Source organism: Siphateles boraxobius, unplaced genomic scaffold (genome assembly GCF_051911475.1).
Source record: "Siphateles boraxobius isolate OS27281-9 unplaced genomic scaffold, OSU_SipBor_1 27, whole genome shotgun sequence".
Lineage (NCBI taxonomy): Eukaryota > Metazoa > Chordata > Actinopteri > Cypriniformes > Leuciscidae > Siphateles > Siphateles boraxobius.
This window is the reverse complement of record NW_027508887.1, coordinates 637,803-649,002: the sequence shown is the minus strand read 5'-3', so window position 1 is coordinate 649,002 and position 11,200 is coordinate 637,803. Positions and strand designations below refer to the sequence as shown.

At 43.8% G+C, this 11,200-nt stretch overlaps 1 protein-coding gene across 5 annotated transcripts in view; it reads left to right on the top strand.

Annotated features, from left to right (window-relative positions):
• The first annotated feature begins 210 nt into the window (after nucleotides 1-210).
• LOC143752916 (NACHT, LRR and PYD domains-containing protein 3) overlaps nucleotides 211-11,200 on the top strand; it is a 38,058-nt gene continuing 27,068 nt past the window's right edge. For 3 of the 5 annotated variants that reach the window (XM_077245606.1, XM_077245608.1, XM_077245604.1), the window contains exon 1: nucleotides 10,758-10,888. The gene's annotated coding sequence lies outside the window, so the exon portion shown is untranslated. Of the gene's footprint in view, nucleotides 265-10,757; nucleotides 10,889-11,200 lie in introns of those variants that run through there. The other 2 variants (XM_077245605.1, XM_077245607.1) reach the window with 2 other exon arrangements.

Below are 11,200 nucleotides of genomic sequence, written 5' to 3'. Positions count from 1 at the left end.
TTTTGGAAATGGGCTTCTTTTACACTGTGGATTGTTTTTCAAGTGCGCTGGTTAAAGCGAAACCAATAATGATATATTTTGTATTTACCTCCCGGAATGCAATTTTTACCATGGGAACCATGACCAAAAAATGGATGTTGCCCCCGGAACGCGATCGGGCTAGTTTTGAGTAACAATTGGGTTTTGTTGTGAAAACCTGGCAACCCTCGCATATACACGTGTCTGGTGGAGAGAACAAAGTTCTTCAGGAGCTGTGGAACTCCAGTAAGTACTGTCAATGCTCTTTTATTCACTTTTAACGTCGGATAAAGTGATTTCCCCCCTCCTTATTTCAGATGATGCTGAGTCATTAATAAATTAGGCCTGATCAAAATAAAAAGATGATAACCGATGTATTTTTCCATGAGTCCCGCTGTTAGCGATTATAACGTTATTTAGCCTGTTTAGTAGCTTGTTGAATAGTAAATGTAGCTAACGTTGTGTTGGGTTTTGCTCAATATGATGTTCAGTTGTTGTAGATCAGTGGGCTTGCTGCAGTTGAATATCCAAGTAAGAGAAGCCCTTTGTCACAGGCATAAATTATGTGGCGGACGCAAGATAAGTTAATAATTAGGGTGAATTGCCCTAAAGTGGAACACTGTCTAATCTGGGACATCTGCAGATGTTTAAGGTTTGGGTTGTTGTTTTTAAGCAAGTTGCAAGATTTTATTTTTTGCCTTTAAAAAGGCCTAGGCCATGCTTATTGAGGTTGTATGTGTTTGTTGTTAAGTAAAATGAACTAGAGAACAGTCAGGAATTCTGAATTTAACTCTTTTTCTATCTACATAACATAACATAGGCATAATAGTTGCTTAATGGCTTTATAATAAATGTATCAAAACTATCATATATTATTATTTGCCTAATGATGTTAATTTTCCATGTTTCATCCATCCATAACCAAGAGAATTACTAACTTTTACTAAGATTTTACTATTCTACATGAATCAAGGCGATTTTTGCCTTTTATCATAGACTTTTCAGTGTCACACATTAGGGACACAACTGTCACACATTAGGAAGCTGCAGCTTGTCTCAGACGACTTGTACTAAGATCACACTAATATGTCTATCATTTCTTTTATGAATATGTTATCTGCATTTTCTCTTTTGATTTGATTAGGACACATCCTGGGCTTTTTAAAATGGTATTTGGTGTGTGGAGTTAATGTTTTGGCTACACATCCCAATGTGTCACAGAAGTCTGAAATGCAAAAAATGTCCCATATTAGGGCAATTCAACCTATATAAAATGACCGCGTGTACAGCTCATATTTAAACAATCTATCGCTTTGTTGTTTGTCACTGTACACATAGGCTTAAAAGTACAATTTTGGCTGTATTATTTGTCTCCTTCAAAAATTGCTCTTGAGAAATTTTGTTTATTGTCCCCCCCCAACTGTTAGATGGAATTTACGCCCATGATCACATCATGATTTAACTAGTATTTAACTTTTGTTCAGCTTTAATATTTAATTTTCAAATTGTTCAGGTATTGGTATTGAACACTAGACTTAATTTTTCAAGTTATCTTAAAATTATGGTAACTGAGAAGGGTCATGTTTGGTTCACTTAGTTTTGTTGTGGCTGCGACATGTTAATTAACTCGTGGGTCATGAAAATGTTGTGGCAAAATTGTGGCTAGTGATGTGAAGTGTAATCCTATGTTTAAGGAATGACATTTTCTCATGGTCACGACTTATTCAATGACATCTGTGGGTGCTTCTCAATATCCCTCCTCATTTCCTCCTTCCTCCGTCCTCCATCCTATGACCCGGAACCGATCGAGCCATCTTGAAGGACATCTCAATTCTAATTGCACAGTGAGAAAGAGGAGTGAGGAAGCTTGCAGAGGACTTGAGCGTGGATGCACATGCAGGTGTATCCTATGTGGAAGTCTTTCTTGTTGAGAAACCTGGCGCACATATAAATTCTCCTCGCCATTCACATCTGTCACAATCATTTTAATTTATGCTTTACCTTTGCAGTTTAAATGAATCATATATCACACAAATATCAACAGGGCATCTTGCTTTATTTTTATTATTTATAAATTTCGTAAATAATCAAACTTTAACAACATAATGGCAGATCCTTTGAGCGCAGCTGATGACGCAGTGAAGTGACGCTCGAGTGATCAAGAATATTCCAATATACAAGCTTTCCTTTAATTCCTCTGTCCTCATTTTTCTTTTCTTGCAGCCTTCCCTCGCGTCCTACAGGGGGTGGAGCTGAGAAGCGAGCAAAGGAAACTATGATATGCAAATAAGAATTGAGAAGCACCCTATTGCTCATTGCAATAAGTTTAATGGCCCTCTGAAATGCCTTGAAACGCGCAGCATTATTCAGTGTGTTGAAGTAATTTCCACTGAAACAGGAAGACAGGGCTGGACATATCGAACAGCTCCTCCCCCTTTTAAAATAGCCAATAGCGTTTAGTTTATCACATCTCGGCCAGAGCTGTTGAGCTTGGCAAAGCTGAATTTGACAGCTTATGACAGCCACAGTCTAACTATTAGACTAATAGATTCCCCTTTTAGATTTAATATGAAACTGTTACTAAAACAAAACAGTGAACATAGTCATGCTGAAGATGTGTGGTTTGAAAATTGGTGCATGGCACTGGTATAATCTCTTCCACTTGTCAGTGCTGTCTAATCGTTTCTCCTCCTAATCTCATCCATATTGCTTTAAAATATGTCATACTGTGCAGAATTCAAATGGTTCCGATACGTTTTCTGGTTAGTGACGATTTGCACATATTATCCGCTCTGTGCTGTCATGTCTCTGGACCGGAGCTGTGGCCATTCACGGACACGAAACCAGAATTAATTTGCCCCAATGGGAAAAGCATATTTACACTGTCTGAATCGTTCCCCATCCCCTATATAGTGCACTATGTGTCCACATAAAAAAAGTAATAGGTAGGTGTGGTCTTATATGTAGTCATTGTTCATTGCAGAAGTATTTTTTGGCACACAGTGCCACGACAAATCAATCACTCCTTTACGACTGGCTGCCTGCCCATTCATTCACTGAGCTCGCGGCTGCTGCAACTTGGGCTCTCTTCACGACTCAACCTCCATGGACAGTTTTTTAAAGTTTTATTAGAGAATAACTACTCAAGATTTTGCTTTAGTATAATTTTCGGGACAATCAGGGCCGGATTCGGGAGAACAGCTTATATTTCGGGACTGTCCCTAATTTTTCGGGACTTCTGGTCACCCTACGACAAGTAGACCCCAATTTCTGCACCAAGCAATAACACACCAAGAAATAACAACAAGAAGAGACCAGCTCTCAATATGGGATGCTGGAACGTCCGCACTATGAAAACTGGACTTGGTGACCTCCCTAACATCAGTGACGTAAGAAAGACAGCTACTGAGACTGAAGGTAGATATAGCCGCTCTGCAAGAAACACGCCTGGCTGATCGGGATCTTTGAAGAAGAAGGATTACACCTTGTTCTGGCAAGGAAAGAGAACTACACCAACCTGAATGACGCCACCAAGAACATCCACAGAGGTGAACACCTTGTCATCCTTGGCGTCTTCAACCCCAGTGTAGGTGCAGACCATAACTCTTGGCCTTCCTGCTTGGGTTCCTTTGGAGTTGGCAAGATAAACTAGAATGGGCAGCGCCTGTTGGAGCTTTGCTTTTATCATGGTCTCTGCGTGACCAACTCCTATTTCCAGACAAAGCCACAACACAGAGTGTCATGGTGCCACCCTCGTTCCAAGCACTGGCACCAGCTCGACATGGTCATCGTCAGAAGTACAAGCCTCAAGCATGTGCTTCTCGCCCGCTAATACCACAGTGCTAAGTGTGAGTCTGATCACTCACTGGTATGCTGCAAGATCAAGCTGCTACCAAACAAACTCCACCGCTCCAAACAAGAAGGGAAGCCACGCATTAATACGACTAAGATGCAACATCCAAAGAAGCTCGAAGAATTCACAAAGTCTCTTTAGGGTGCTCTGTCTGTGGGTTACCCATGTAACACTGCTTCTGCGTCATGGAACCACCTCTGTGAGGCAATTCAGAAATCAGCCCTTGCTACCTATGGGAGAAAGACTTTCAAAGCGTGCTACCCTTGCTGAATATAAGTGCTCACCAGGTGGGAAAACCCTTCAAGCACTCCGATTGGCCAGGAGCAAAGTACTGTAGACAGCAGGAAGATGCGCCAACGAGTACTGTCAGGAGCTCAGTCATGACATTTAGAATGCAGCAGCAACAGGTAACATCAGAGGCATGTACAAGAGCATCAAGAAAGCTCATGGACCAACTCAGAGCAAATCTGCACCCCTGAAAACCAGCTATGGAAAGGTGATCACCGACAAAACCAAGCAGATGGAGAGATGGGTGGAACACTATTCAGAGCTCTATTCCTCAGAGAACATTGTTGTCACCTCAGCACTGGCAGCATCGATCCTCTGTCCACCATGGAGGAGTTAGACGCTGAACCGACACTAGCAGAACTCAGCAAGGCTATCAACAGCCTAGCCTACGGCAAAGCCCCTGGGATTGATGACATCCCCCCAGACCTGATCAAGCATTGCAAGACCACCCTTTTGCAGCCTCTATTTAACATAATTTGCCAGTCTTGGAGTGAAGGTGGTGTTCCACAAGACATGAGAGACGCCAAGATCATCACCTTGTACAAGAATAAAGGCGACAGGAGCAACTGCAACAACTACAGAGGCATCTCCCTCTTGAGCACCGTAGGCAAACTGTATGCAAGAGTGATGTTAGTGTGTCTTCAACAGCTGGCAGAACGCATCTACCCCAAGTCCCAATGTGGCTTTAGAGCAGAACGATCTACAGTGGACATGATCTTCTCCCTTTCCCAACTACAGGAGAAGTGCAGGGAATAGCAAAAGCCCCTCTACGTCGCCTTCATAAACTTGACCAAGGCCTTCGACCTGGTTAGCAGGGATGGACTCTTCAACATCCTCCTGTAGATCGGATGCCCTCCGAAGCTCCACAGCATGATCAGATCTTTTCACGACGGTATGAAGACAACCATCCAGTACGATGGCAGCATGTCCGAACCATTTGACATCAAAAGCGGCATGAAGTAAGGTTGTGTCCATGCTCAAACCCTCTTCGGCATCCTGTTCTCCCTTCTTCTGAAACATGCTATCGGGAATTCAAAGGGGTGTACATGCACACAAGGTCAGACGGCAGACTCTACAACATTGCAAGACTCAGAGCAAAAACCAAGGTGCGTGAGATCATCATTATGGTCTTTGGATATGGTCTTTGCCGATGACGCAGCAGTCACCTCTCACACTGAACAAGATCTACTGTGTCGATCACTAATGAGGAACCAAAGGATACAACAAAGGATATTAGGCTATATATATTTAATTTATTTCAGCTTAATTAAAGGGAAAGTTGACCCAAAAAGCCATTCTAGGTAGCCTGGGAAAACCCAGACGAACTTCCGGCAAATTTAGATTTGCTCTGCAAGTTAGTCTGGCGAAGAGTCCATTCAAGCTCATTTCCAATCTCTCCAAATCGAGGCACCAATCACGAACGTTGAGGCGGGCTTTACAAGATGACGATCGATCTGATTGGTTTTAGATCTATCCAATTGCGCCCAGAGGCATTTGAGCGACGTCCGTTGGCGACGCCCCTTTGGAAGTGAGCTGTGAATGAACCTTCCCCAGACCCTAACTCAGTTATGACTGAGAAGGGTCTGGTTTTAACCAGGCTACATTCTAGGGGTATATGACTTTCTCCTTTCAGCCAAACACAATCGGAGTTATATTCCGTATTTTAGTTTATAGTTAGTCTTCCAAGCTTTATGATGGGAGTGAGTGGTACCTGAGATTTTGAAGCACAAAAAAACTCAATCCATCCATCATAAAAATAACCCATACGTCTCCAGGGGGTTAACAAAGGCCTTCTTAAGCAAAGTCATGCATTTTTGTAAGAAAAATGTCCAGAATTATAACTTTACTAACTATAATCACTAGCTTCGGGTAACGGCCGTACGCGAGTCTAGTTCCAACAGAAAATTGACCTCTGACCCAACGCATGATGTATGGACGAACGTGGAAGCACAGTGGATAGAGCAAAACAAATCACCGGTCTCGAATTCAAAGTCTAAAATGTCAACCACCACCAATGTGCAGCATCCACCTGGATGATGCGACGGCAGCCATATTGCGCCAGAACGTCCACCACACACCAGCTTACTGGTGGAGAGGAGACAGAGTGATGAACCCCATTGGTATATATATACATGGGGATGATTAGGAGGCCATGATGGACAGAGGCCACTGGGCAAATTTGGCCAGGATGCCGGGGGGTTATACCCCTACTCTTTCGAAAGACATCCTGGGATTTTTTGTGACCACAGAGAGTCAGGACCTCGGTTTAACATCTCATCCGAAGGACAGTGCTCAATTGACAGTATAGTGTCCCCATTACCATACTGGGGCGTTAGGACCCACACAGACCACAGGGTGAGCGCCCCCTGCTGGCCTCAGTAACACCTCTTCCAGCAGCAACCTGGTTTTCTCAGAAGGTCTCCCATCCAGGTACTAACCAGGCTCAGCCCTGCTTAGCTTTAGTGGGCAACCAGTCTTGGGCTACAGGGTGATATGGCTGCTGGCTTTTTGTTGTATTTTTAATTAAATAAATACAGCATTGGTGAGCATAAGTGACTTCTTTTAAAAACATTAAAATCGTACGACCCCAAACTTTTGAACGGCATATACAGTATAAATATATATATTTTTTTTCCCCCTCACATTCTTTCTTGTGAATTAAAGGCTCATTATGCGAGTCATTATCTTCTCAGGTGTAAATCACATAATTATTCATGATAGGGGTTGGACCATTCACGCCCACACGCATATTGCCTTTACAAACAAAAAGTGTTTTAAAAATTTTAATCAATCTATTGTTTTATGTGAATAGGCTGGTGATTTTCAGATCATTTTGAAGCAAAAACTCTAGGCCACAACATCCATTAGTCAAAAGTATTGTGGACACATATTTAGTATGTGTTTTGTGGCCTTATTTCAGAAACTTTAATTTTTAGTTTTATCAATAACCATGCATAAACAATATTCTCTCAAAAATACAAACATGTACATAATTGTTGCTCACATATTATGGTCACGCAGATAATTTTACGCACACATTAAGCTCGAGGACACAGGAAATAGAAGTCATACCCACAACATGAGAAGTCGGGGTTACGAGAAAAATATATCGTCCCCTTAACACAGGAACTCGAGGCCATGACTTTACATTGCTTGGCCACAACATAAGGATGTAGTTACCTCTGCAAAACGATCTTGTGGCCACAACATATCATCACGTTGTCGAGGCCACGACAAAACTAAGTAAACCAACATGTTCCTGTAAGACTGGAAAAACTGGAAGAACTGGAATAAAGTGTTATTCTCTGAGAAAACAAAGGAAATTACCATTTGGATCCCATCTTGTGTACCATTCGAGACGCAAGTCTCACTTCAGAATCATTCTAATCTACATCTCTTTCCCTCTCCCTCCCTCGTGGTGAGATCACCCAAACTCACACAAGAATCAATATGGTTTTAATGTGAACAATTATCATACAGTTTATACATGTTTGATATCATTTTAAATGTCTCAGTGCGACTGGTACAAATGTCTCATTCTCAAAGAAGTAAACCAAAAGGTAATAAAGTTCTTAAGAGTTTAGAAATATCTTGCACACAGAAGGGTGTGACTTTCAGGCAAATAGTCAGATGGTGTTAACTCAATGCAAATTTACACTGATAGCAAAAGGTTTCAATGTAAATCCACTGTGAACTCACGTTTACATTTGAAATGAGGTCTGTCCATGTAATGAACTGCAACGAGAGCTCAGGGCCTTTTCTGTATCTCAGATCAGCCCGTGAGGCTGAGAGTTGCGAAACACTCAGCAATTGACTGCGACATTATTTTCATTCCAGAGTTTAAAAAGAATAGTAAAACATTCACTCACACTTAATGATGCACAGATATCATTAAAACCTTTTCATTTATGGAGTCAGATGAAATAACAAGAAAATACATATGAGAAAATGTATTGCATTTAACCAAAAATACTTTCCCGCGAGAAAAGACAGTAACACGCAGAGACCTTCACCCATTGATCAGAAGACCCTCATTGGCCTGATCCAGCGCGGGTTTACATTCCCTCCCTGTCACTATACAAGACAAGTCTTGTCTGGTACAGCTTCACTGTATTTCTGTACAATACTTTTTTTTTTTTTTTACTGTCCATCCATCCATCTTCTTCCACTTATCCGGGGCCGGGTCGTAGGGGCAGCAGTCTAAGCAGAGATGCCCAGACTTCCCTCTCCCTAGACACTTCCTTCAGCTCTTCCGGGGGGACACCGAGGCGTTCCCAGGCCAGCCGGGAGACATAGTCCCTCCAGCGTGTCCTAGGTCTTCCCCAGGGTTTCCTCCCAGTGGGACGTGCCGGAACACCTTCCCGGGAAGGCGTCCAGGAGGCATCCGGAAAAGATGCCCGAGCTACCTCAGCTGACCCTTCTCGATGTGGAGGAGCAGCGGCTCTACACTGAGCTCCTCCGGAGTGACCGAGCTTCTCATCCTATCTCTAAGGGATCGCCCGGCCACCCTGCGGAGAACGCTCATTTCGGCCGCCTGTATCCGGGATCTTGTCCTTTCGGTCATGACCCAAAGCTCATGACCGTAGGTGAGAGTAGGAACATAGATTGACCGGTAAATCGAGAGCTTCGCCTTGCGGCTCAGCTCCTTCTTCACCACGACAGACCGGTACATCGACTGCATTACTGCAGAAGCTGCACCGATCCGTCTGTCAATCTCCTGTTCCAACCTTCCCTCACTCGTGAACAAAACCCCAAGATACTTAAACTCCTCCCCCTGAGGCAGGAACTCTCCACCAACCTGAAGTGAGCAAGCCACCCTTTTCCGACTGAGGACCATGGCCTCGGATTTGGAGGTGCTGATTCTCATCCCAGCCGCTTCACACTCGACTGCAAACTGTCCCAGTGCATGTTGAATGTCCTGGTCTGAAGGGGCCAACACGACAACATCATCCGCAAAGAGCAGAGACGAAATCGTGTGGTCCCCAAACCTGACACCCTCCGGCCCCTGGCTGCGCCTAGAAATTTTGTCCATAAAAATTATGAACAGAACCGGCGACAAAGGGCAGCCCTGCCGGACTCCAACATGCACCGGGAAGAAGTCTGACTTACTGCCGGCAATGCGAACCAAGCTCCTGCTTCGTTCATACAGGGACCGGACAGCCCTTAGCAAAGTACCACGGACCCCATACTCCCGTAGCACCCTCCACAGGCCGCCGCGAGGGACACAGTCGAATGCCTTCTCCAAATCCACAAAGCACATGTGGATTGGTTGGGCAAACTCCCATGAACCCTTCAGCACCCTGTAGAGGGTATAGAGCTGGTCCTTTGTTCCACGGCCTGAACAAAAACCGCACCGTTCCTCCTGAATCCGAGGTTCCACTATCGGCCGTATTCTCCTCTCCAGTACCCTGTCATGGACTTTCCCAGGAAGGCTGAGAAGTGTGATCCCCCTGTAGTTGGAACACACCCTCCGGTCCCCCTTCTTAAAAAGAGGGACCACCACCCCGGTCTGCCATTCCAGAGACACTGTCCCCGACCGCCACGCGATGCTGCAGAGGCGTCTTAGCCCCACAACATCCAGAGACTTGAGGTACTCAGGGCGGATCTCATCCACCCCCGGTGCCTTGCCACCGAGGAGTTTACTGACTACCTCGGTGACTTCAGCTAGGGTGATGGACGAGACCACCTCTGAGCCCTCAGCCTCTGCTTCCTCAATGGAAGACGTAACGACGTGATTGAGGAGATCCTCGAAGTATTCCTTCCACCGTCCGACGACATCCCCAGTTGAGGTCAACAGCTGCCCACGTCCACTGTAAACAGCGTTGGTAGGGAACTGCTTCTCTCTCCTGAGGCGCCGGACAGTTTGCCAGAATCTCTTCGAGGCCGGCCGATAGTCCTTCTCCATGGCCTCACCGAACTCCTCCCAGGCCCGAGTTTTTGCCTCCACAACCACCCGGGCTGCAGTCCGCTTGGCCTGCCGGTACCCGTCAGCTGCCTCAGGAGTCTCACAAGCCAACCAGGCCCGATAGGACTCTTTCTTCAGCTTGACGGCATCCTTTACTTTCGGTGTCCACCTGCGCCTGCGCCATACCGGGCGACATCACGGTCCTCGATTTAATTTTTCTCATAAGGGTTTTTGAACCGCTCTTAGTCTGACCCGTCGTCTAGGACCTGTTTGCCTTGGAAGACCCTACCAGGGGCTTATAGCCCCGAACAACATAGCTCCTAGGGTCATTCGGGTACTCAAACCCCTCCACCACGTTAAGGTGGCAGTTCAAGGAGAGGTTTTTTTTATTATTATTTTATTTATTTATTTTATTACTGTATTCACTGTAAAAACCTAAGTGTCTGAAAGGGCAATTCTACACATTAGCATTTGCTTTTGTGTTCCATACAAGAAACATAAAATAAGTGTTTTTATTTTAAAATAAAGTTTTGATTTTAAAAACTTTATTTGATTATTTAAAAATACAAAAGTTTTTCATGAAGGTTAGGTCAGAACATTTTATCCTAGTAAAAAAATAATAGAAGTCGATGGAAAGTATGACAAATATGTGTTTGTTTGTTTGTTTGCTTGGCTGAATGTTTTCCTCTCACAGGTCCTGAAAAACCAGTTCTGCAGAGAAACACCTGAGAAGGAAAGTGAAAGGAAGATCAGTGCTTTTGATAATCAAAGTGCCATTTCAGAGGAGGACAAAGAAACATCTACAAATATTTTCATTATTCAAGGTAAGTTAGTAAATACTTTGTTACTGACCAATGTTTAATTTTTATGTTGAAGATTCAAGCATATTCATGATTTTACACTGCTGAAACGAGGCATGTTTGCGTTTGATTACAGTCTTTACAGTGGCATCCACTGAATAAAAGTTCTAGATCACGTCATTTACAAAACTCATAACTTTCAATACAGATTTATAGAATTATTTTGAGTTGAACAATAAGCATGTTGTTGAACATGGAACATGAAACATTGTATTCTTTCAGTATCCCTCACAGCTTTGGTTTATTTGTCAAATATTAAATAATTCAATTCAATTC